The sequence below is a fragment of the Heloderma suspectum genome, chromosome 1 (assembly GCF_057233095.1).
Source record: "Heloderma suspectum isolate Gila_16-S chromosome 1, 16-S_ref, whole genome shotgun sequence".
Lineage (NCBI taxonomy): Eukaryota > Metazoa > Chordata > Lepidosauria > Squamata > Helodermatidae > Heloderma > Heloderma suspectum.
The window spans coordinates 405,048,412-405,072,824 of NC_139458.1; positions in this window are offsets into that span (position 1 = coordinate 405,048,412).

Sequence of the window (24,413 nt, forward strand, 5' to 3'; positions counted from 1 at the left end):
TCAGGCAGCTTATCTCCCATTTTACCTAAGCCCAGCCTTTCATGTCCGTACACTCTAAAGACACTAAACAAAACCAGCTATCTCATTTTCTTGTAGCTTGGAGGTAAGGTTAAAACATCAAGCAGCCACTGTATGTTTGACATTATAGTGCCATAACTGATAAGCAAATATTTTCATTCTAAATGCAGAGTATGTTCCTAGATGTACATAACAGCTTTCTTGTCCCTGTTCTGTGTCGAGAAGACCGGGCCTTGTCAAATATGACATGCAGCCCTTGGTGTTTATGTTGTTAAATCTGTCTGCATTGATTGGTTCTGCCTGGCATATGTATCAAAGCAGAGGGCTACGAAAAGGTCACCTCAATCACCCTTCATTTCGGTTGCTTGCTTGGGGCCTCGCTGTTTATAATTAAGAGCCTATTTCACTTGGACCGGGGTGAGGAAAGAGTGTAAATCTCATTGTCCATGCCGTTTGTTCTCCTTTAAAATATTTTTTCTACCCTTTGCGCCCCCCCCCCCATTTTAACAATTTGTTGAAGAGTCGAGGATTGGTTCCAGATTTGAGGGCAAGATGTGTGTTGTGTCACCGTCTTACCTGACAGTGGTGAGGTCAGCAGCAGCAGTGTTACAACGGTGTTGCTCAAAATACTCTGGAGTGCCAGACATAGGGACACTCTGGGCATTCTAGCAATAATGGGTTGGATCCAGATTTAGCCATATTCAGAGTAGACTCGTTGAGATCAATGGTACTTCAGTTACTCATTACTAAGTGAAGCCCCGTGGATTTCAGTGGGTCTATCCTATGACTGAATCTGGGTTCAACCCAATATTTTCTAGTGTTCAAGTTGAGAAAATGTACAAATCCCAAGCAGCTACTTGGGGATTTCTCATATTGAAGACAAGATGACATTATTTCCTCTGAAGAAAAGCCATTTCTGGAATGAACTTCCATCAGCCATTCGTCAGGTCCCTTTTTTGCACGTCTTCAGGAAAGCTCTGAAGATCCACCTGTTTTCGCTGGCCTTCTTTTAAGTCAGGGCCATTGGTTTTTACTGGTAAGTTTTGTTATTAATTATTTTAATTGGCAATCTCTGTTTTATGGTTTTTATTGAAACATGTTTTATATGTTTTTATTGTATTCACTTTATGTGGTTTTTATCTTGCACACCACCTTGAGAGGGTTCCATCCTTAAAGGCAGCATAGAAATAATTTTATATAGATTGCTCAATAGATTGCTCGAAATGTGGCAGGCATTGAAACGCTTGTTGCAGGTCTTAACAACTGAATCCTATCCCAGTACTTTGTAGTTCACCTCTCTCTCTCTCTCTCTCTCTCTTTCTCTCTCTCCCCCCCTCCCTGTTTGTATTGGTGCTTCCCCCATCTCTCTTTTTGCCCCAGGCCTAGCCCAATAAAATTGGGCATTTTCAGAGAGCAAAAATATTTAAGGGTAGAATCCTATGCATGTTTAGATAGAAAAAAAGCCCTACAACGCCCAGCATTCTTTATTCAGCATGGCTGGCTGGGGAATGCTTGGAGTTGTAAGACTTTTTTCTGTCTAAACATGCATAGGATTGCACCCTAAATGAATAACCCCTACAGTACCCTAAAAACCAAACTAGGTCTTGTTGGCTAGTAGCGCTGATAGTAGAAATCTGTCATTCTTCCATGCCCTGAAGCTCCCTTTAGACCCATGATTGGATTTTTATTTTCACATGGATTAGGTGGCTTGTCTGAAGTAGGGCCTGTTCCCTCCCCACTTCTTTCCAGAAAGCTTAAGTTTTGGCTGTTAACTGCATATGTTTGTGTGAGCTGTGTACATTTTATTTCAAACTACACCCAAAGCTATCTGTTTAAAGAACTAGTATTCATTTCCTCTGGAGCCTTAGGAAAAAAAATATCAAGGGTGAGCTGGAGTTGTGGTGACAGACCTTTTCAACATATCCGGAGAAAAAGCCACTGTTGATGGTCACACATGGGCGCCAGATCCAGCAAATGCTCACAGGAGGGCATACAGAGCAGAGCTTGTTCATTAACTTTCCCTTCATGAATCTGCTCACCCAGATAACTTTGCTGGTCACACTTAATGTACCATCACATGTCTGGTGAGGAGGAGTAAAAAATTAGTAATATCCAGCTGCAGTTCAGGTTGGGTTTCAATACGGTTTCAACCCTTACCATGAAATCTTAATATTTTGGAGTGTTATAAATCTTTGCTGTCTCCCATGCTGCATCATGAGGCACTCGTCGTAAAAAGGAAAAGCTGACTCTGTTGGCTGGCATATGCATGGAGCTGGGAGTTTGAAAATAATTCCCAGCTTCTCAGCGTTAGCCCTAATAATGCAATCCTAAAACTACGGGTGAGACAAAACAACCAAGCTATTGTATGTCTAGGGCTGAGATAAGATCGTCGACAGCTCCTGCTCTGCGAGATCTAAGGGAATGTGACTTGCAGATAGCTTGGAAAAGTCCAGAAAACAGTTGTCAGCTTGAGGTGATTATGGCATTGTAAGATGAGATATACTGCTCATCTTGAAAGAAAAGTTTTACTAGGCTAGCAGATAATTCAGAATATTAGGTGCATGAAAATGATGAAAAATGGGTGGCACAGGTTATACTTTCCCAGCCCTACTACTAGGCAGTATGAAGCAGCTGCCTTGGGCTGCAGCTTTTCAGCATCATGAAAGGGCAGCAAATTGTTAGTTATTTACTTTGTTATTATTATATTTTAACTGCCAGGAATGGGGAGAGGTGGCTGTGGGATTTTCTGCCTTATGTGGAGGACTGACATCAAGGGTAGGTATGGCTGGGCGACAGTCAGGGGCCCACACCACAGCAGGGGCCCACTGACAAGAGCCCCCTGGAGTTGCTCCTCTTCTTCACCGTTGCAACCTGCTTGTTCATCTGCCTCTTGCTCTGGCCCGGACAATGGTGGTAGTGAGAAGGAAGAGCAAGAGGGAGTCTCCGTGAGTGATTTACTCTGAACTGTCTGCGAGTTGAGGTCATTAGGGATATATGATGTCGTGGCCATCCAGGAGCTTATCAGGGAAAACTGGATTTCCTGAGACTGCTTAAAGTCTGATTCTTTTCCTTAAGTCGGGTTCTCTTCGGTATAGTTGCTGTGTGCCCCAATCTCCGCATTTTGCTAGGTTATGCTAGCCCTGCCTAGGGATGTGCCTTTCACTGTGACCCTGGTCAAGGGGTGTTTCCTGTGTGTTTCCCATCCCTGCACAAACCAGTTAGTGTCTACTCAGAAGTAACTCCCATTGTGCTCAGTTAGGCTTGTCCCCTGAATGTGCACACCAGCATTTACAGAGATCCCCCTCAACTGAAATAGCAGATTTTAAAGCACTAATTCCCTAAAGGCTGTAAAGCGCTTTACCCACAGCTGCGAATCTCTGTTGTGTGGTTTATTGCCATTCAGATGTAACTACTTCCACTTTTGACCACCGGATCCTGCACAGTATCGGGTTAGAAAGGGGGCTGGTTTCCCATCCCTTCATTTCCACTCTGTCTTTCCCAGCACAGGCATATGTGTGTCTACTCAGAAGTAACTCCCTTGTGATCAATAAGGCTTGTCCCCAAAATGCACAGTCCCGGAGATACTAGATCCCAATGAACTGAAATAACACATTTAGGAGCCTTAATGTTGAAGCTTCAAAGCTTCAATTGATTGCATCATTGGCTAATCAGGGCAGAAAGAACACTGTGTTCTTTTAGTGATTGTTCTTTAAGGGAGTAAATAAGGCTGGGGGTGGGGAGAAGGAGATTGTTCCCAGCATGGTTAGTTTCAGGGGAAGGAGCACACTGTGTTCTTTTAGTGATTGTTCTTTAATGGAGTAAATAATGCTAGGGGTGGGGAGAGAGAGAGAAGGAGAGTGATTTATGTAGCAACACAGGAGGAAGCCTCCTGGGATTTTATTAAAGGTGAAAGGGCGGGGAGCGCCTTGGAGCGGGGAAGCTTCTCTTATTGGTTGAGCAACCCCTGCCTGTTAGATGGCGTTCACTCCAACCCCCCCCCCCGTGATACATTTGCTCATGGAGCCCTGCGCGGCACAAAGCCAGCTCCTTGAAAAATTCGGGTAAGCCATAATTGGCTTCTCCTTCCGTCTCCTTCTGTCCTCGTGGAGACACCCCCCAGGAGATGCCACTGCCTACTTGTTCACTGGCTCTCTGCCTTTCAAGCAAGCAAGTGGAAAGAGGAGGAGGAACAATAGCAGCTGGTAACAGTGGTGGAGAGAAGGTAGACTCACTGAGGGGTAGGCCCATTGAAGGTTTCTTGCCCAAGGATCCTCAAAAAGGTGGAGCCAGCACTGACTGCAGCCCTTCTGACCCCCTGGTGCTGCTGAATCTCTCCCCCATGCCCCCCATGTCCTCATACAGGTGGCTCTTTCCCCTCTGCTTCTAGCAGGGAGGAAAGAGTGATCTGTATCAAGATCACTGGGGTATGCACATATAGCCCTCGACCCTCAAGCCAGTATCATATCTGGCCCTCAGGAACAAGAAGGTTGTGTACTCCAGCCCTAACGAATGCATGAGGACTGGTGCTAAAGATCGGTTTAACCTAAACAATTCGAAGGAAGAAGAGGAACTTTTGGGCTGGCCCAGGGAGACACTGATTGTATTTGGCAACAATCATTTTAAAGTAATTTCGCAACTTTCAAATCAGTCTAGCACAGTCTCCCAACATGCTCATTAGGTTAATGATCCTGCTTCTAGAAACATCAGGGAATCATAACCCCCTAAACTTTGTTGGTTTTCTAAACATCTTGTAAGATTACATCTGGCTTTGTCTGCAGCCAGGCCAAAAGAAAAGAAAAGAAAAGGATTAGTTAGCCAGTTATAAGAATGGATCAGTTGACCAATTAAATCATGAACTTTATTTTGTAATAATAATCAGTCTTATTTGAGATTGCTGAAATGTGTAGAGGAAGATTGGATTAAAAGGATCAAACTGCAAGCTGTCATCAGTTAATTCTTTCCTTGGATTGCTTGGATATTTCCAGCTTTGAATTTAGCACAAAGCATGATTTCCTTTTATTTCTCCCCCACTCCCAGTCGCTCCTCCACAGATAAAAACTTAAAACCAAACAACAACAACAAAAGCCAGGGATCTCATATAATATATGGGTTATGCTTTCTCTGTGACCATGAGCAGCTAACTTATACCGCCTTCAGCAACTGAAAGGCCTTTGGAAAATAATGAGCAGCAGTAAATAACTGCAAAATGAATGAATAAACTCCAAAATTTCTGTCTATATTTAAAATTGCTGTCCATATTTAAAAATACCTTTAAGTGGTTTAGTTCAGGGACTCAGAGGCTTGAAGGAGGAACCCCGTGGCCTGGAGCTGAAACTGAGACTTAGCTGAGAGCTCCCTAGGAGTGTCTATACCACTTTTCCCAAACTGACTGCCCTCTAGATGTGTTGGATTGCAGCTCCCATCATCCTGGCTGGGAATGATGGGAGTTGCAGTCCAACATATCTGGCGGGGGGCACCGGGTTGGGGAAGGCTGATGCATGGTAAGCACTCAGTGCTTTCTTCAGGCACAGAAAGGTACAGGGGAATTCAACATTGCTTTCTGTAACCGGCAGAAAATATGAACTGACTGGACTGAGCAGATCTGATATAAATACCAGGTGCTTGGCTTTATAAACTGGTCTGGTTCACACCATCACAGGCACCCACCATGGCTTAAATAATGCCAGGTGCCTGAGCAGGCGCAAACCTGGGCAGGGTAGCTTGTTGCCATGGTTAACCTTGTGAACAAGCCAGGGCAACAAGCCGTGTTGCCTGGGTTTGCATGTCATGATAAGACGTGGCGACTGCCTGCCGCAGCTTAAATATTCACAATGGTGGCTGGCGTGTGCCTCAACTCACTGTGGTGTATTTAAGCCATGGTGTGTGCTAGTGACTGTGGGACCCAGGCCTCTGTAACTGAAGTGGACAACCTGTGGCCCCTCCTTCTGTTGCTTTGGCCTATAACTGCCATAATTCCTAGGCAGAATAGCCCATAGTGAAGGATGATGCGAGTTGTAGGCTAAAACAACTGAAGGGCCACAAGTTGCCACCCCTGCTGTAGCAGTAGCACTACCTTCTGCCTGCTGTGTTTCAGCTTTCCATGTTTTTATTTATCCATTCATTATTTTTCCAATGGGTTTTCCCGCATATTTTCAGCAATACAATAACAAGGGGGGAAGACAGATGGGGTGAGATCCAATATAAGTCCTAACTAGAGTGAACCCATTGAAATGAATGGGCCTGAACTTACTGACTTAGTCATGACTACCTTAAGGTACATTCATTTCAATGGGTCTACCCTAAATAGGATTTATTTGGATTTTATCCACGGACAACTCACCCTTTCCACAGCTTTGACAGCTCTCCCCACCAGATCCAACTCAAGCTCTTAATGATAGTCACAGAAAAGGATGGAGCTCAGCATCTCCCCAACTCAGGTTCAGGTATGGCCACACATTGCCCTGACTTGACCCCAACTTTGCTTTGCTTATCTTATTTATGCTTAAATGTTCTTGTATATAGACAGCTTGGTATAATTTTTCCTTCCCCTATAAAACACTTGTCTCATAGTATTGCTGCTGGGAACTTCTGTAATTCCTCCCTCCGTGACACAGTCTGCTCCTGCTGCTGCTGCTTCCTGCTCCCACCTTCCCCCTGTAAGAACTGGTGCCTGAGTCCCCCCGCCTTTCCTCCCACACTCTTTTCTTTTTATGTCATGTCTTTTAGATTGTAAGCCTGTGAGGGGACTGTCTCATTATTCATCTCTGTAAGCCTGGGAGCCTTTTTTGTGCGACGAGTGGGGTAAAAAGACTGTAAATAAATAAGTAATACTGACTGGCAAATCAGAGGATTTGAACCTGGATCTTCCCAGCTCTAGTCCGACACTGTAACTGCTACACCACACTGCCTCCTTGTTGGGAGCAAGAAGGAGGGGTTCATTGTAGGCTCAGTGCTGAGATTCCTGTCGAAACCTGAACGCTTTTCCAATAATGGCAAAAAGAACAGAAAGAAGCTATAAAAGTTAACATAATATATTGCAGCATCACCCAGCCAATAATGCTTTTTTTGAGTAAGGAAACTTCATAGACATTTTGTTTCAACGGTAGCTTTAAATGCTAAGTAGATCGAAAAGCTGTATAAACAAGGCTAATCTATTTCCACTCTTAGCTCTTGCTTAAGCATTTTGTAGAAGCTGGAGAATTTTGGCATGGAAAAAGCACCAACCTTTTAAAAAACTGGGATCCAGATCTTGGTGGTTTAGGTTTCTTTCTGTGTGTGCTCTGTGCCTCGCAGCAACATCTGCTAGCAGTTAATTTGCAAAATGGGGGAATGTCACCGCAAAACGTAGACTTTATTTTAAAATAAACACTCGAAAAATATTACTCGGGCAAAAATAAATGTGCATCAGAAAGAAGAGGTGGGTGGTAGCTACCCACGAACCGGATGGTCTTTATAACAGATCAAAGGCATTGGCGTTATCGATGGAGACCACCAATATGCCCCTGTAAAAGACTGTCGGTGAGCAGGCTCTGAACTGGGAGTTCTTCTCCCCCTCCTTTTCAATCTTTTAAGAATATCTTGGTCACCTGCTTGTTTTCATGGGCAGTGAGGCTGAAGAGAAACATACCGTAATGTCAATTTTTGACCCGAAGTGCTTGTCAGCAGGAAAAGTTTGGTTTTTCCTTTGCTGATGGTCAGAGAAACATGGCCCAAACAGCATGCAAGCAATAAAGAGCATAAAAGTAGAATTCAGAAAACAAGATTTATTTTCCTACAGTAGGATTACTGCATTAGCCAGCAGAAGGGGAAGAGCAGGATAAAATGACTAGCTCCCCGGTCAATGTTCGGAAAGCTCATTGTTACTGTGGGATGAATTTGTTTGTAAGAAATAACTGTTGTCTGTTTGTCTGCCTGAATTCATTAACACAAGCAAGGTATCAGTTAAAAGCAGGCAGGCAATACTGATGCAGCAGCGCCCACCACCAAATTCCTGTGCTCCAATCAGCACTGGATGACTGGGTCTCCAAGCGGCCATTTACATTTCCTGCAATGCCCTTGATATAGTGTTGCTCAGGGGCATTGTGGAAAATTAAAATGGAGGCTTCCCAGCACCTGGCACCGATCAGGGTACTGCTGCCGTCCGTCTCCGCCACTGCTTACTGGGGCCTACCAAAGTACGAAGGAGCTCACCAGAGGGTCCTTTGCTAAAGGCCCCTGGATATGGCCTATGTGGCAGAACCACCCCATGGTTTTATTTGTTTAAACACAGCGTTAAGGGTTTGCAGCTTCTGCATACGTTGGAGGTTGCCTGGTGGGTGTATGGAACAGTGTGAGCGGCTGAGTGCCTGGGCCTGTGGGATTGGTCAATGAGACTGCTGATGGGAAGGGGTGCTAGAGTGAGTTAGAGTGGGTAAAAATAGGCAGTTTGAGGATGAGAGAGGGAGGGATTGGATCTCTTCGATGAAACATCTCCTGGGGATAGGGAGTGATGGTTAGCGGTTTTAGGCTTTAGTTTCGCTTAGGTTAGGTTAAGAGGTTAACGTATAAAGTAACTAAGAAGAAGAACATCATATTCAAGAAATTGTTTAAGGTTCAATCTTTATGGCAGTCTAAATAAATTATTTTGATTCTTTTACATTTAGTCTGTACTTAAGTCCTCATTATGCTATTTATACTTAACCTAGGTAGAAGTTTAAAAAGGGGACAACTCACACACACATTTATACTCTAGGAAAAAAGGAGTATAATAAAGGTGGCAAAGGCAAACCCCTCCTGTCTTGAGGGACTGTAGGCTGGGTGAAGAGAGGAGGGCTTTCATCACAGCCTAATTTAACAAAATTGCTCATGGCCTTGGAATTCCAGATCTAAGGCCCCCCTTCAAGGCTCCTTGGTATAACAGGAATCTGGGCCTAGGCTGGACAGGCTCTTTATGATATTGCAACAGCTACCCTGTCTGTCACATCAGAGAAGCTAAGCCAATGGCAGCCTGTGGTTGATCTGGCCTGTGGTTGTAGGGCCCCATCTACATGATCCTTTTACTCTGGGGTGGCTGCTAGTCAAGGTCCCTTGGGATAGATGACACAGTCGCCACTTCGCAGCCATCCATGATTTTCTCCTGGAAAATGTGGATTTCCAAGGAGGCATTTTGCTGCACTGTTTTTCATTTGCTGCGGGTTTCCCACAGTTGCGAGCCATCTGTCCCTTCCCCAAACTGACTTCACATTTTGCGGTGGGCGTGTTGTAGGTGTGCATAGTGCTTGTGTCACTCTGTGACAGCCCTTTACTCCCCCTGTCCCTTCGCAGCTGCACAGTTACAGAGGCACAGAGAGGTGTTTCAGTTATTTAATCACACTTTTGCACATTTTTGCAGCTTCGTATCTTCGCAATGATTGCTTTGGGCTCAGTGCCCAAGGGCTGGGTCTTGGGGGAGGACCAATTTCGCTCTGGCCACCATTTTGGAGTAATGGGTAGACATGTACTGCTTATGCTCGTGAGTGCAAACCATCGCGAGAGTCTCAGGCTGGGGAACTGACAAACAGATGGCGTGGAAATGAAGGTTCACAGAACACTCACTTTTTACCTAAGGAGGGATGGAAAGACACAACAGAACCCATAAAATACAAAACAGACACTGCAGTGTCGCACCCCCACACTCACAGGACTGCACAGCTGCACATCAAAGTATAATGGCCAAAAAAAGGTACGTCGGAGTCTGTTAGGGGAGCGTGCAGTAAATTGCGAGTGTGTACCACCAGAACCTAATTCAAAGCTGCAATGCTGCACAGTTGTGATGGGGTGGGGGTGGGGGGTGAAAGTGGTGCCATGTAGATGGGGCCTAGGTTGCTTCTCCCTCCTCCATATCACTTAATGCAGATCCATATTTATTTATTTGCTTGCTTGCTTACTTACTTACTATTTTCATTTATATCCCACCCTTCAGAAAAACAAAAACAGACCAGGGCAGCTAACGACAACATTAAAACATCTAAAAATCTATAATAATACAAGAGGATGTCTGTCTGTTTGTCAGTGCCATAGTGCCAAGACTGTGAAACCTAGACATCTGAAACTTGGCATGCATATTAAGGGGACTATAGGGCTGTGCGCCTTGGGGTTATTTTAGGCAGTATCCAATGGGGCAGCTGTTCTACCTCTGCTGGTTCGGTTGCAATTGCAAGAGCGACTACTTCTGCAATGGGGATTTCATGCTTCTAAAATTAACCCCGGAAACGAGAGGAAACTAGTGCTGGGCCGAAAATTTCTCCCACAATTTTTTCAACCATTGTCATTCAACTTGATAGAAGAGAAATTGCTTTAAAAAAGAAATTCTATGGTGAAGAAATTTCAGAGAAATTCTCATGGATTGGGTTTGGGTTTCATGAGCTTACCTTTCTTAGGAGGTGGCTGAGGAGTGAGCACAAGTGTCCTGTTTTTCATTGTACAATCATTCCTCTGGCTGCCTGTGGCCTCCTTAGCTTCCTACACTTCAATTAAAGCCCAGTTTAAGGTACCTTGAGGTAATTCCTCCCATAGAGCTTTTCCAGATCAGGATGTGCAGGCAACTGGGGAGGCTGGCTGTGATTAGGTAAGTTTAAAAATGCCACAAAACTAAACTATAAAACATCCTGAATGAGGCAGAAGCCTCTTTCATGGCGGGGGAGAAAAATTCAGGAAATTGGAAGACAGATTTTGTCAGAGCACTAACTCCACCTCATCCCTGGAGCTAGACACAATACTGCCCCCATCTGCATTGTGGTGGATGCAAACTGGGGGCCAGCCTGCCAAGACAGTTGATGCTGTTGCAGCATGAAACTCCCCAAAATCCTTAGCAAAAAGGAAAGAAGCTGTGCTACAAGCCCTGACAATGGGGAGCCCTACCTCGGAGAAACTGTTGAGAATTTCTCCTCCTCCTGGAGAAATTTGGTGAAATTGTCTCCCAAATTTCTTTGCCCACAAGTGAGGTGGAGAATTCCAATAGGCCATTTGTGCACAGCTCCAGGGGAAAGGCTTGTTTCTAGATTGGGACAGGTCAGCAGAGTACCCTTCTGTGAGTTCCACTGACCTGCCCCATTCCAGAAATGAATGTTTCCACTCATTACGGCTTATTTTTAGAAGCGCAAAAGCCTCGTTGCCCAAGTGATTGCTCCCACGAGCGCATGGGCACAACAGGATATTACCCATTATTTTTAAAACATTCATTTAAATGTGTCTGTGTGGTTGAAGCCTGCAGTAACATCATCAGCCACTAGGGGAAGACTTCTTGAACCAGCACATAGCTTTGCTATCCATATAGTTTGAAGCCAGGAGAGATTAGTGTGCTGAAGAATATGCCTGTCCTCTCCTCCTCGTGTGGGGTAGTTCTCCTCAGGGGACTGGACTGACACCTCCCTCAGGGGGCTATAGGGGCACACCATGGCAGGGGCCAAGTCTAGGGGCTGGAGAACGTATCCAACTCTGATGGCTGGGTAGGTTTGCTTGAAGGCTTCGCTTCATCAGACTAAGGGCCATTGCAACTAGGGATGTCGTGGAAGTCTGGGAAGGGACTGGGGTCCAGTGGACACTGTCCTGCTTGGCCCCCCAGATGCCAGTCCGCAGACCCCCAAGTCAGGCAAGCTTGGGGATCCTTGCTTACCCACAAGCTGCCATTTTGTGGAAAACCCGCATTTTACGTAAATGACCGTTCTGAGAAAAATGGCGGCCGTAAATAGCAGCATTTATGGGAAATGTTAGGTGCAAACTGAACATTTACATCTGCAATTTTACGTAAATGGCGCTATTTATGGCTGCTTTTTTGCACACAATGGCCATTTACATAAAAGGCTTACCTACAGCTTTCTGCAAAATGGCAGCTCATGGGTAAGTGGGACACCATGAGCTGCTCGCCCGAGGACTGTCTGGCAGCTCGGGCCATGCAGGGGTGGGCAGCCAGTGACGGTCCAGCGAGCAGCACACAAGGCGATGGCGGGTGAGTTCGGCCATCCGTAACTGCAACCTGTGCAAAGCCAGGTCCATTCACTAGTAGAATAATAAAAAAACCTGTAATTAAACCAATTAATCAGCAGCAGCGCTAACCACCCATAATCATATTAATAAATAACTACTGAGATGATAATAAATTTGATGCCTGTTGAGGGAGGGCATTCCAAAATCAGGGCGCCACCACAGAGAAGGCCCTGACTCATGTTGTCACTCGATGTATTTCCGCAGTGCTGGGACAATGAGATGAGCCTGCCCCAGAGATCTAAGAGCACAGGCAAGCTGGTACAAAGAGAAGCATTCTGTCAGATACTTCCCCCCCCCCCCACATAATGAGGATATCTTCATAGTAAAAAGATATTTAAGGATTTCTTAAAATATCTCCTACTTTCATCGAAGTATTATATTGTAGAATAAGTATTCTCACAAGAAGCAAAGGCAGTTGTGTTGGCCGTAAAAAAAATCCCAAAATCCATATAGTGGAATACCTTTATTGCACTGTAGGTTATCTAATAAAGGTATTACACTATATGGATCTTGGAATTAATCTCACAAATGCTGAAGATTCGTTATAGAAATGCTCCTTGAAAATGTAGCAAAAGTTAACCTTTAATATCATTCTGTAACTGTACTGACTGTAACTGAGGGACAATAAAGGGCTGATTAAGGCCATTTGAGAAGCTTATTTTCCATGCTATGATTAGTTTTTATATCAGCTTGGATTGGATGTTGAGGAAGAAGTCATCTGCCCACAGCTCTACAACTGCCTTGAAAAGATCATACTATAGCTGCGTCACACTTTACAGAATCCACACTTATAAAAACAAGTATCTATGGATGGAAAATGAGCCCTAAAACTGGTTGCGTGAATTAACCCTAATCTGGATTGATAGATTTTTTTTGACTGCTAAACTAGTTGAGATGCCACGATGTACGAAGAGGAACCCATCTCAGTCAGCATAGTGAAGAGGGAAAATGTAAACTTGACACCTTTTCAGCTTTGCACTAGTTCCGATGTCCTTTGAACTAAGAAATGTAAAAAGCAGGCAATTGTATCTCTAGACTGAAGTATGGCAGTGAACTATTTGAACCCTCAGGTTCCTCAGACTGGTGGAGAAACAGCTGGTGGAAAGGGAACCAGCAAGTGCAGCTAACTACAAATAAGAACATTGTCTGTATTTGGGGGATTGTTGCTCAGCTGCTGTTTTACTTAGGTGGCCACCTATGACTTGCCAAAAAAGAGGAAATGCATACCCCCCCCTGCATCCAACAAAAGAAGACAGCAATTTGCATAAAATGTGTATGTGCTAATTTATACGCCTGAAGGCGAATTTAGAGATAATTCTTATAATTTAAATGGAAATACAGTAGATCTCACCATAATGTGGAAGACCGTGGCCACGTGACCTGTGTACATATCAGTTCAGCTTGGTGTTCGGTTGCTAACTGTTGATGGGCAACAGTTCTTTATCGTTAAACTGGAATAGGGCAGGACAGCCCTTCAAAGAGAGGATGCCTTCAAATAGAGGGTGGTCCTCCGCAAAAGAGGTCACATGGACACTCACTCTTTTACACTAGGCCGAAAGTCTGAATCTGACTGCCAGGGCTTGAGTGAACATGACTGTCGCTCACTATACTTACACAGAAAGATTTCTCCAAGACTGGACAGGTCTAAATTTGAGACAAAATGTTCTTCATGATGAGAAGACATTAGGCAGGTCTGGGCAAGACTGTCTTGTCTTGCTTGCAGTACGTCACACGTGATGCTCAGGAATGGAGCTGCTCTGGATGAGGAAGTGTTTCTATAGAGCTCCCAGCCAATCAGAGAGACGGGTTAAGGTCCAATAAAGGTCCATGTGATCTCTACAGGAAAGGCAAGGAGATTCTACTGCTTCTCAGGTCTTCTGTGCTGGCTATGTGGCTAAAGCTCTTGAAAGCTTCCAATTGTATCAATGGCAGTGGGTCCTTCCAGATGGAGAGCTCCTAGTTCTACCAATCAGAAGGCATTGTGCAGCTATTCCATCTTTTTCTTAATCCTATGCTGCCCTGGATCTTCAGGTGGCAGTGGTGGCAAGGAGCACATTTGCACAACTAAATCTAGTTGTGCCAGCTGCAGATATTCCTGAGTCAGTCCTGGCAACAGTTATCCATACCTTGGTTACACAGCGGTTAGACTATTACAATGCACTCTCCGAGGGGTTACCCTTGAAGAGCTTCCAGATACTTCAATTGTTCCAAAATGTAGCAGCTAGGCTGCTACCCTGTGCATGTTATCAGGATTACATCACACAAATGCTGAAAGATCTGCACTGGTTGCCAGTTGTTTTCCAGGCTCAGTTCAAGGTGCCAGTTTTAACCTTTAAAGCCCTAAACAGCTTAGGGCTTGGCTATCGGAAGGACTGCCTATCTTGGTATGAAGCTGCTTGGTTACTAAGAGCAGCAAGAGAGGCCCTTTTGAAGACACCCTTGCTTTCACAGGCCAGTTGGACATGCGGGAAAGGGCTTTCTCCTGTGTTGCCCCCAGACTCTGGCATTCCAGTTGTTACCCATTCTCTCTGCATTCAGGAAGGGACACATCTTTTTAATTTGGCTTTTAAAATTGTTATGGTTTTAAGTTTGTTTTAAATGTTTTGTTATGTTTGTATTTGTCTAAATAAATAATGGATTTTCTGCAGTAAGCGAAAAGATCGAAGATGCAATGGGAAAACATGGAGGGGTTACACGTGGAAGACAACATCATCTCCCCGCCCCCCGTAAAACTCAGTTTAACAGGACAGGGCAACGTTGCCATAAAAGCCTCATCTGAAAGCACCCAGTAACTTGGAGAGAACCTCTTCTGTAGATTAGTAAACTGAGTCCTGTTTTTTTTCTTTCACAGAAGGAAAACTAAACGAGAGTGAGAAAATTGGTGTTTTGTACAAGGCCACCCATTGAGTGCTGGTCTCAATGCCACATTTTTAAGCTACTTGACCGCACCAACCTCTGTTCAGTATTACAAAGTATGATATAATATATTGTATAACTTCACTGCTGATACTTTTCCATGGCAGCCAAATGGAACAATTCTGGCTTTAAAAAAATGCAACGAGGAACTAGTAAAATTTTAGGGTAACATTCTTGTACAAACCTTAAGAGGAGTTGGCAGAAGCAGAACTGCAGAAGAAATTCAGTTCTCCATTGAAAACCAATGGGAGTTTTGCCACTGACCCCAATGGAGCCAGGATTTTATTCCAAAAATACATATAAACCATCTATTTCCAGATTCGCAGGAGCCGCAATATGCTTTACAACGGGTATCATGGTTCAAGTCAAGCAAGATCCAAAGGCACCAATGGAGGGGGATCACTTTGACAAATGCTTGTTTGTTGTTGTTGTTCAGTCGTTAAGTCATGTCCGACTCTTCGTGACCCCATGGACCATAGCACGCCAGGCCTTCCTGTCCTCCGCTCTCTCCCGGAGTGTGCTCAAGTTCATATTCATTGCATCGGTGATGCTATCTAGCCATCTCATCCTCTGCCGTCCCCTTCTCCTTTTGCCTTCAATCTTTCCCAACATCAGGGTCTTTTCCAGTGGCTTTTCTCATCGCATTAGGTGGCCAAAATATTTGCGCTTCAGCTTCAGTATCTGTCCTTCCAATGAGCACTCAGGGTTGATTTCCTTTAGGATGGACTGATTTGACCTCCTTGCAGTCCAGGGGACTCGTAAGAGTCTTCTCCAGCACCACGGTTCGAAAGTATCGATTCTTCGGCGCTCAGCCTTCCTTATAGCCCAGCTCTCACAGCCATACGTTGCTACTGGGAAAACCATAGCTTTGATTATACGAACCTTTGTCGGCAAGGTGATGTCTCTGCTTCTTACTGTGCTGTCTAGGTTTGCCATAGCTTTCCTCCCAAGGAGCAAGCGTCTTTTAATTTCATGGCTACAGTCACCATCTGCAGTGATCTTGGAGCCCAAGAAAATAAAATCTGTCACTGCTTCCCTTTCTTCCCCTTCTATATGCCAGGAAGTGATGGGGCCAGATGCCATGTTCTTAGTTTTTTTAATGTTGACTTTCAAACCAGCTTTTGCACTCTCCACTTTCACCCTCAACAAGAGGCTCTTGAGATCCTCTTCGCTTTCTGCCATAAGGGTGGTATTGTCTGCGTATCTGAGGTTGTTGATAATTCTCCTGGCAGTCTTAATTCCGACCTGTGATTCATCCAACCCGGCGTTTCTCATGATGTACTCTGCATATAAATTAAATAAGCAGGGTGACAATATACAGCCTTGTCGTACTCCTTTCCCAATTTTGAACCAATCGGTTGTTCCATGTCTGCTTCTTACTGTTGCTTCTTGACCCTTATACAGGTTTCTCAGGAGACAGATAAGGTGGTCTGGTACTCCCATCTCTTTCAGAATTTGCCACAGTTTGTTGTGATCCACACAATCAAAGGCTTTAGCGTAGTCAATGAAGCAGAAATAGACGTTTTTCTGGGAGTTTTGCCACTGACTATTTTACTAAAATAGTAAAATTTTAGGGTAACATTCTTGTACAAGCCTTAAGGGGAGTTGGCAGAAGCAGAAAAGCAGAAGAAATGCAGTTCTCTGTTGAAAACCAATGGGAGTTTTGCCATTGACCCCAATGCAGCCAGGATTTTATTCCAAAAATACATATGAACGGTCTATTTCCAGATTCTCAGGAGCCGCAATATGCTTTACGACGGGTATCATGGTTCAAGTCAAGAGAGATCCAAAGGCACCAATGGAAGTGGATCACTTTGACAAATGCTTGCTACGCTTGGTGAATATCAATGTGATAATCCCTTTGGGCCAGTTTTTGGGGGGAGTAGTTCATATTTCCCATAATTGCATGATATCACAATGAAAACATGTCATGGTACTGAATGAGCTACACTTAGAAAGGATTTGGGCTAGACTCCATAAAGAAATAAGAAGAGCTTGGCTGGATTGGACCAAGGATTCACCTGGCCTAGCATCCTGTCTCCAGCAGTGGCCCACCAGTTGCCCTTGAGAAGCTTGCGAGCAGCAGTCCCTGTTGTTTTGAACCAAACATCTGGTGTTCTTCAGAATGCCAAGTACTATGGAGCTTCCACTTTGGAATTATCCAGGCCTAACAGTGCTTTCAGAAGGTGAATGTTGCAGCTAGGGTTGGTCCACAGGGCTGATGTCCAAGGCACCGCAGCCCAGTGGGCTGCTAAATGACTACCCAGAAAATGGAGGTGATGGGGGCAGTGGCAAACAGGGCCATCAGCAGCACATCGGCCAGCATGAGCCTACCAGGGCCTACTGGGGCTAATGCTGTTTGCTTATTTATGTATATTTATTTATTTGTGGCATTTATATACTGCTAAATATCATACTATCTCTCAGCAGTTCACAATATTGAGATAAAATATTAAAAACACAGCGTTAAAACACAGCATTAAAAACACTTCCAACTATGGTAAAAAATCAAGGAGCAGTAAAATGGAGCAGCATAATTAATTTACTTACAGCCCAAGGAAAGCCTGGGTGAACAAGTGTGTTTTCAGGAGGCCTTTGAAAGATGTCATATTTTCTTGCCTCCTGAATTGCACAAGGAAGGGTATTCCAGCTGGTGGGTGCCACTACAGAGAAGGCCCGCTGTCTGGATATTTCATTGTGACATTCTGTTCGTTTTGGAATGACCAGCAAGGCCTCCTCTACTGATCCTAAAGGTTGCCTTGGCCAGCGCTGCTTGCTGGAGCATCCTTCTTCTTATTTGAAAAATATTTTATGGTTAGGGGGCTGCTGGCCAGGCATGTGAATGAATTAGTTTTACTTAAAAATATATCCTTTTCTACCAAAAAATGTGGTGCTTATTCCCAAGTAAACGTGTCAGGGCAGTCATGATGGTGCTATGATTTAAGTGAGTTTAAAATGCAAAACTGCACATGTTCAGAGTATTTATTTATTTTTAATCAGGATTGGCAAACAGTTTTTGTTTTGTTTGTTTTGCTCTAACGTATCAGGAATGTAGACGCATGGAATGGTAGTGTGGGGTGGAGTTTAGCTTTGCGGTCTGTTTCACAAATCACAACTGATATAATACACATGGCCAACTAAAATGTGTGTGTATATGGGTGGGTAGGTGCTAAGACAATTAGGTCCAGGGTCTAAAATTACTGAGCTGCGCCTCTGCACATGGTTTTATATGTGAATGTTTATTCCAGATGCCTAATTAAGATTGTTAGATGGGCTCCTTCTCCAAGTACCATCAATAGGAGAAGTGCATTATATAAATACGAAAGAGAAGTCCTTTTATGTGGTGGTGCCCCCACTTTGGGACACCCTCCCTGGGGAAATTTGGCATTTTTTACTTCATTTCTTTAAAAACATTTCCCCCCCCGCCTTTCCTCCTGGGAACTCATAGTAGCCAACAACAAAAATAATAAATGTGACCGTTAAAAACATCCTTACAGTTTAAAAGGAAAAAAATTAAACGGCAGCACAAGATAGAACTATGACAGCAGACAAAATATTGATTTTTTTTTTTTTAAACAGGCAGATTCAAACAGCAGGTTAAATGTTACATATTAAATACTTTCACCAGCTTCCAGCTTCACTAGCTTCTGGAAGGCCATGAATGAGGAATTGAGACAGACCTCCCTCAGAAGGGAGTTCCAGAACCAAAGAGCAACCACTGCAAAGGTCCTCTGCCTACTTCCACTTAAGTGTATCTCTGGGGTTGTTGGGGCATAGAAGAGCAACTCTGAAGATGATCTCAGTAGGTGGGCAGGCTTATATGGGGGAAGGCAGTCCTTCAGATATCCTGGTCCTAAACAATTCAGGGCCTTAAAGGTCAGCAGCAGCACTTTAAACTGTACTTGGAAACAAAACAGAAGTCAGTACAGCTTTTTCAACAAGGGAGTCATGTGCTGTTAATAACTGGACTGCTGCATTTTGGACCAACTGATGTTTGCAAATACTGTTCAAAGGCAGCAGCCCTATGTAGAGTGCATTGCAATAATCTGTGATGTAACTAAGGCATCTCTCTCTCTGGCCATATGTGCATTCTCCAGGAACTGGAACAATTGGTGCACCAGCCTCATCTGAACTGGGCATCCAGAGTCAAGGCCACGTCAAGAACCCACAAACTAGGAACCTGCATTTTCAACAGGAGTGCTACTCCATCCAACACCGGCTGAATCCCAACTCCTGGGTCAGCTCTACTGACTTCTGTCTTGTCCGGATTCGGTTTCAATTTGTTACCCCACAACCAGTCCATTACCATCTTCAGGCAATGGTTCTGGAACTCAACAGCCTCCCTGGAATAAGAAGGAAAGGAGAGATAGAGTTGGATGTCATCTGCATATTGGTGACACCGAACTCCACAACTCCAAATTACTTCCCCTAGATCCGTGACGGTGAACCTATGACACGCGTGTCAGCACTGACACACGTAGCCATTTTCGATGACACGCGGCCGCATGCGGTCGCATACAGAGAAGTATGGGGCCGCATGCCGAGAAGTATGGGGCCGCATGCAGAGAAGTATGGGGCCGCATGCCAAGAAGGACGTTTCATCCTCGGCTACTGCACGGCCAGGTGCAGTAGCCGAGGATGAAACATTTGCTGTAGTGTAGTGTAGACACTCTGTGCCGGAGGTCTGTAGGCCAAAACAACAGAACTCCGGCACAGAGCGTCTAGTTCTGGGACTTCCGGTTAGGCCGTTAGGGGATCTTTGACCTCACTTCCGGCCGGCGGAGCAGGGAGCAGCGGAATGCCGCGGGGGACGCATCTCTGGGGGCCCTGTGATCGCCATTACCAGCAACCACATAACCACAGCAACCATCATCCAATCTACTGTTCTTGGGTGTCCTGGATTTCTAATTGACCATCATTACTGAGATAAGTGAGGAGGAGGCTGGGAGAGGCAAGGGCCTGTGCTATGGGTGCCGTTTCCCACCATTAGAAATAGCGGCAGCCATCTTAATTTATATAAGGAACGCCATTTTGCAGCATAGTGCAGACTCCATTTCACCACTATTACTGTTGTGCATCCTTATTAACCCCTATTTCTGCTTATTAACCCTGCCCTTTCCTAAAAGACAGTTACATGTGCCATCTTGTGGTCAGTTAGGCTAGTTAACCCCTAATTGCCTGCAGGGCTAACAGGCTATCTATAATTCTATCTTCTGTCACTGCCCCCCTGATGGAGAACCCAAAAAATAAAAAACCAAGGTTAAGTAAAGGAAGTGGTAGTAGCAGTAGCCGACCCTTTCAAGAGACATGGACCGAGATGTATGGCATTATAGAAAAAAATGGCAGATCATTTTGCATTCTATGTACTGAAATGGTAGTAAGCAGAACGTGGAATATAAATAGACATTTTGAAACTAATCATTCCCAGCTCTTGAAAAAAAGTGAGGATGAAAGGAAGGAATACATTTCCAGGCAGCTACACCTTTATAAGAGCCAATCTAATTCCATCCTTAAATTTATAAAAGGCTCTACAAATTTAACATCTGCAAGTTTGAGCATTGCTCACTCCATAGCTCAGCATAGAAAAGCACTCAGTGAGGGAGAATTTATTAAAGAAACTCTCCTAAGATGTGCACCAGTTCTATTTCACGATATGCAGAATAAAGATGCAATTATTAAGAGAATATCTGAGTTACCACTCAGTAGAAATATCATAAAAGACCGAATAATGAGACTGAACACAAACGTACAACATCAATTAAAGAGAGACATAAGTAATTGTAAATATTTTTCGATCTCTCTTGATGAAACTACTGAAGTCACATCACATGCTCAGTTGGCCATTATTGGTCGATATTCTGATGGTCTCACAATGAGAGAAGAGTTGATAAAGTTAGTATCAGTGCCAACAAGTACATCAGGAAGCGAAATATGTAAGGTTGTTATACAAACATTCCGTGACCTAAGCATTGATATCTCTAAAGTTGTGTCAGTGACGACAGATGGGGCACCAAACATGGTGGGGAAAAAGGTCGGATTTGTCAAATTGTTTACGGAAGCTATTGGACATCCGATTGTGCCTTTTCATTGTATTATCCATCAGGAGGTTTTATGTGCCAAGGCAGGATTCACCGACTTAAACGACTTAATATCAGTTTTTACAAAAATAGTTAATTTAATAGCTGCTCACCCCCTTCACAAGCGAGAATTTTCTGCACTTTTACTGGAGGTTGATTCCACCTACAGTGGACTGCTGATGTACAATAATGTAAGATGGCTGAGCCAAGGCAAAGTTCTTGAGCGCTTTGTGGAGTGCTTTGAAGAAATTAAGGTATTTCTTGAGGATAAGGATCTGGGAAACTTTTCTCAGCTCAATGATGATAAGTGGGTCAACACCCTGATATTTTTTACAGATCTCTCTGTTCATATTAATGAACTGAACTTAAAGTTACAAGGTTTTGGCAAAAGTATTGACGTTATGTTTGGATACATAAAAGCTTTTGAAAGTAAACTTAAACTCAAGCGAGATGTAGAAACTAAAACTTATAAGTATTTTCCTCGAGTAACAAAGTATTTTGAGAAAGCCAGTGCAGCTGTACAAAATGAAATGGAACCCTTGCATATAAAGTACCAGCATGTTTTAGACTCGTTACTTGACCAGTTCAGTGATAGATTTAATCAATTTAGAAGCCTAGCACAGACCATAAAAATAATTAAGTATCCTGATGTAGTAGTCTACAGTAGTTTGGAATGAAATGGTTTCCAATGGATGCAAATTGATGATTTGGAGATGCAACTTGCAGAATTTCAAGACAGCATCTGGGCTCAGGTGTTTGTCAACTTGAGGTCAAAGCTTGAGAATCTGGAAAGGTGCCGCTTGGAGAATCAAGAGGAGTGCCACTACGAACAGGAAATTTGGAGTGCCTGGAACCGATTACCAGACACTTTTAGCACCCTGAAAAATATAGCAATGACTTTACTCACAATTTTTCCCTCTACGTACTTTTGTGAGACCTTATTCTCAGCATTAAATAATATCAAAACCAACAAAAGAAACAGATTGACAGATGAAGTTAGTAGCGCTTGCTTGGGCTTGAAGTGTACAAAATACCAACCTTCAATTGAAGGTTTAGCCAATGAAATTCAGCAACAAAAAAGTCACTAATAGGCAGGTTAGTTAAAGAATTCCCCCTCCCCCTCACTTATCTTAGTTCACGGCACCCCACACAAGTTAAATAATATCAAGACCAACAAAAGAAACCGACTGACAGATGAACAAAGAAGTCACTAAGCAGGTAAGTTAAATAATTAGTTTTTGGTTTATTAAATACAGTTATATATTACAATTATACATTTTTGTTATTTAAACTATAAATATCGCGAAATTATGTTTTTTTTCTCGAAGTGACACACCACCCGAGTTATGCTCAGTTTTTTGGCGAATTTTGACACACCAAGCTCAAAAGGTTGCCCATCACTGCCCTAGATGTTAAATAACATGGGGGACAAGATCGAACCCTGAGAGACACCATAGGCCAACAGCCAAGACATCGAAGAGGAGTCTCCCATCATCACCATCTGAAGACAGTTCTCCAGGAAGAACTGAAGCCACCATAACACAGGCTGAATCTACACACAGCAGTTATACTGTTATCATACTGTTTTCATAACTATTTGTGCCCATTGGTATTGTGTACCAATAGTTATGATAACGGTATGATAGTGGCGTAACTGCTATGTGTAGATTCAGCCTGTGTTCCCAAGTCCTATTGCTGCAATCCAGCCCAGAAGAATACCATGGCCAATGGTATCAAAAACTGCTGAGAGGTCCAGCAGGGATGCCCCCCACCCCCATCCAGTTCCAGGTATAGCTCATTCATCGTTGTAAATAACGTAAATAATTTCCTTCCCATTGCTTACAAATTGGTCAAAATGGAACACACACCAGAAAAGGAAGGAAAGGAGAACATTGCTCCTCCCTCACTTCCAGCCTGCTGGCATGAGTCTGGCAGGGATCTGGATGCTTCAGATGCTCCAGCTCTGGAGCTTTCAGCATTGGGCAGTTGGGCTGCTCTGCCTGACTGCAATCCTGTACCTGGAAGTAAGTCCCATTGAACTCAGTAGGGTTTTCTTCGGAGTAGACATGTATGGGATAGAACAGCAGGCAAAGCGTTGCTCATCCCTGCAGGCCCAGAAAAGCGTTGCCTGTGGAATTTCTACATGTCACACAGGCATTGCGGTATGTTTCAAACGCCTCCTAAAAACTCACTTGTTCAGCCAGGTTTTCCCTGGCTTGTAATTAAATTCATCACGCTACTCCATCTTGCTGCTGCTTGTGTTGCCGTATACTAGTGATGTAATTGGAATTGTTTTTAACATTATATTTTAAATGTGATTTTAATATTTATATATAAACCACTTACGGATTTTCATATATTAAGCCATATAGAAGTATCACGAATGAATGAATGAATGGCTCTGAAGCCCCACCAGCTAAAAGTTGGCAATCCTATATGGATTCAGTATATGTGTTATCCTGACTGCCAGTGAGAAGAACTTAAAAAGATGGAAGACTGACATATGTGTATGTAGTTGCACTACAAAAGATGCTTTTTAGATTGCAGATATTTATTCGTATAAAAATATACCTTATTCTAAGGGCTAAACTACATGCTATGTTAAATGCATAGCACTTAGCGCATCTGGTGGAGGCTGGTGGCTCCAATATCAGTAAGGCGGTGAATCCATACTGGGTTTCAGTCTGGTTCTGACTGAAACCTGGAGCAGATTCACTGTCCCACCGACATTGGAGCTACCAGCCTCTGCTGAGCTCATCCTAACTAAGGAAAAAACCCTGCGTAGGCTCCAATGCAGGTTTTCTTTCTTTCTTTAGCCACGGTGCATGTGGGGTATGTGTGTGTGAATTTGTGGAGGGGGGGAGGAAGAAGCAACTGGATGGGAAGTATTAAACCCATGTGCAGTGGTCCCGATCTGGGCACCATGCACTTACACTAAAGTGCATTAAAAAAAGTTAGGATCAGCTATAGACTACACAGTTTAGCTCTGATTCAGGAATATTTTTTCCCATCACCTGAGTCCTGATCCTTTTACCCGGAGCAGCCAGGCGTTGAACCTGGGGCCTTCTGATTGTAAAGCATGTGGTCTACCATGAAGCCATGGCCCCTCCATCAACTGAGTTTCTGATAATGTCATTAAAATAATTTTAAAATGCTCCTACATTGACTATTGTGTTTTCCATCGCTCTGATTTCACCATAGTAACTTATCTATTTTATTTGCCACACTTACACTCTACTCTTCCTTAGAAGAACTCAAGAATGGTTTACATAGGATTCACAGGTAGTTGCCTATTCAGGCTGCTTACAGGGCATAGTGGATAACAAACGGTTAGAAAGAATAACGTAAGTCCCACTAAAATGTTTTCTTGCAGTGTTGTGATTATAGGGTAATTTAAGT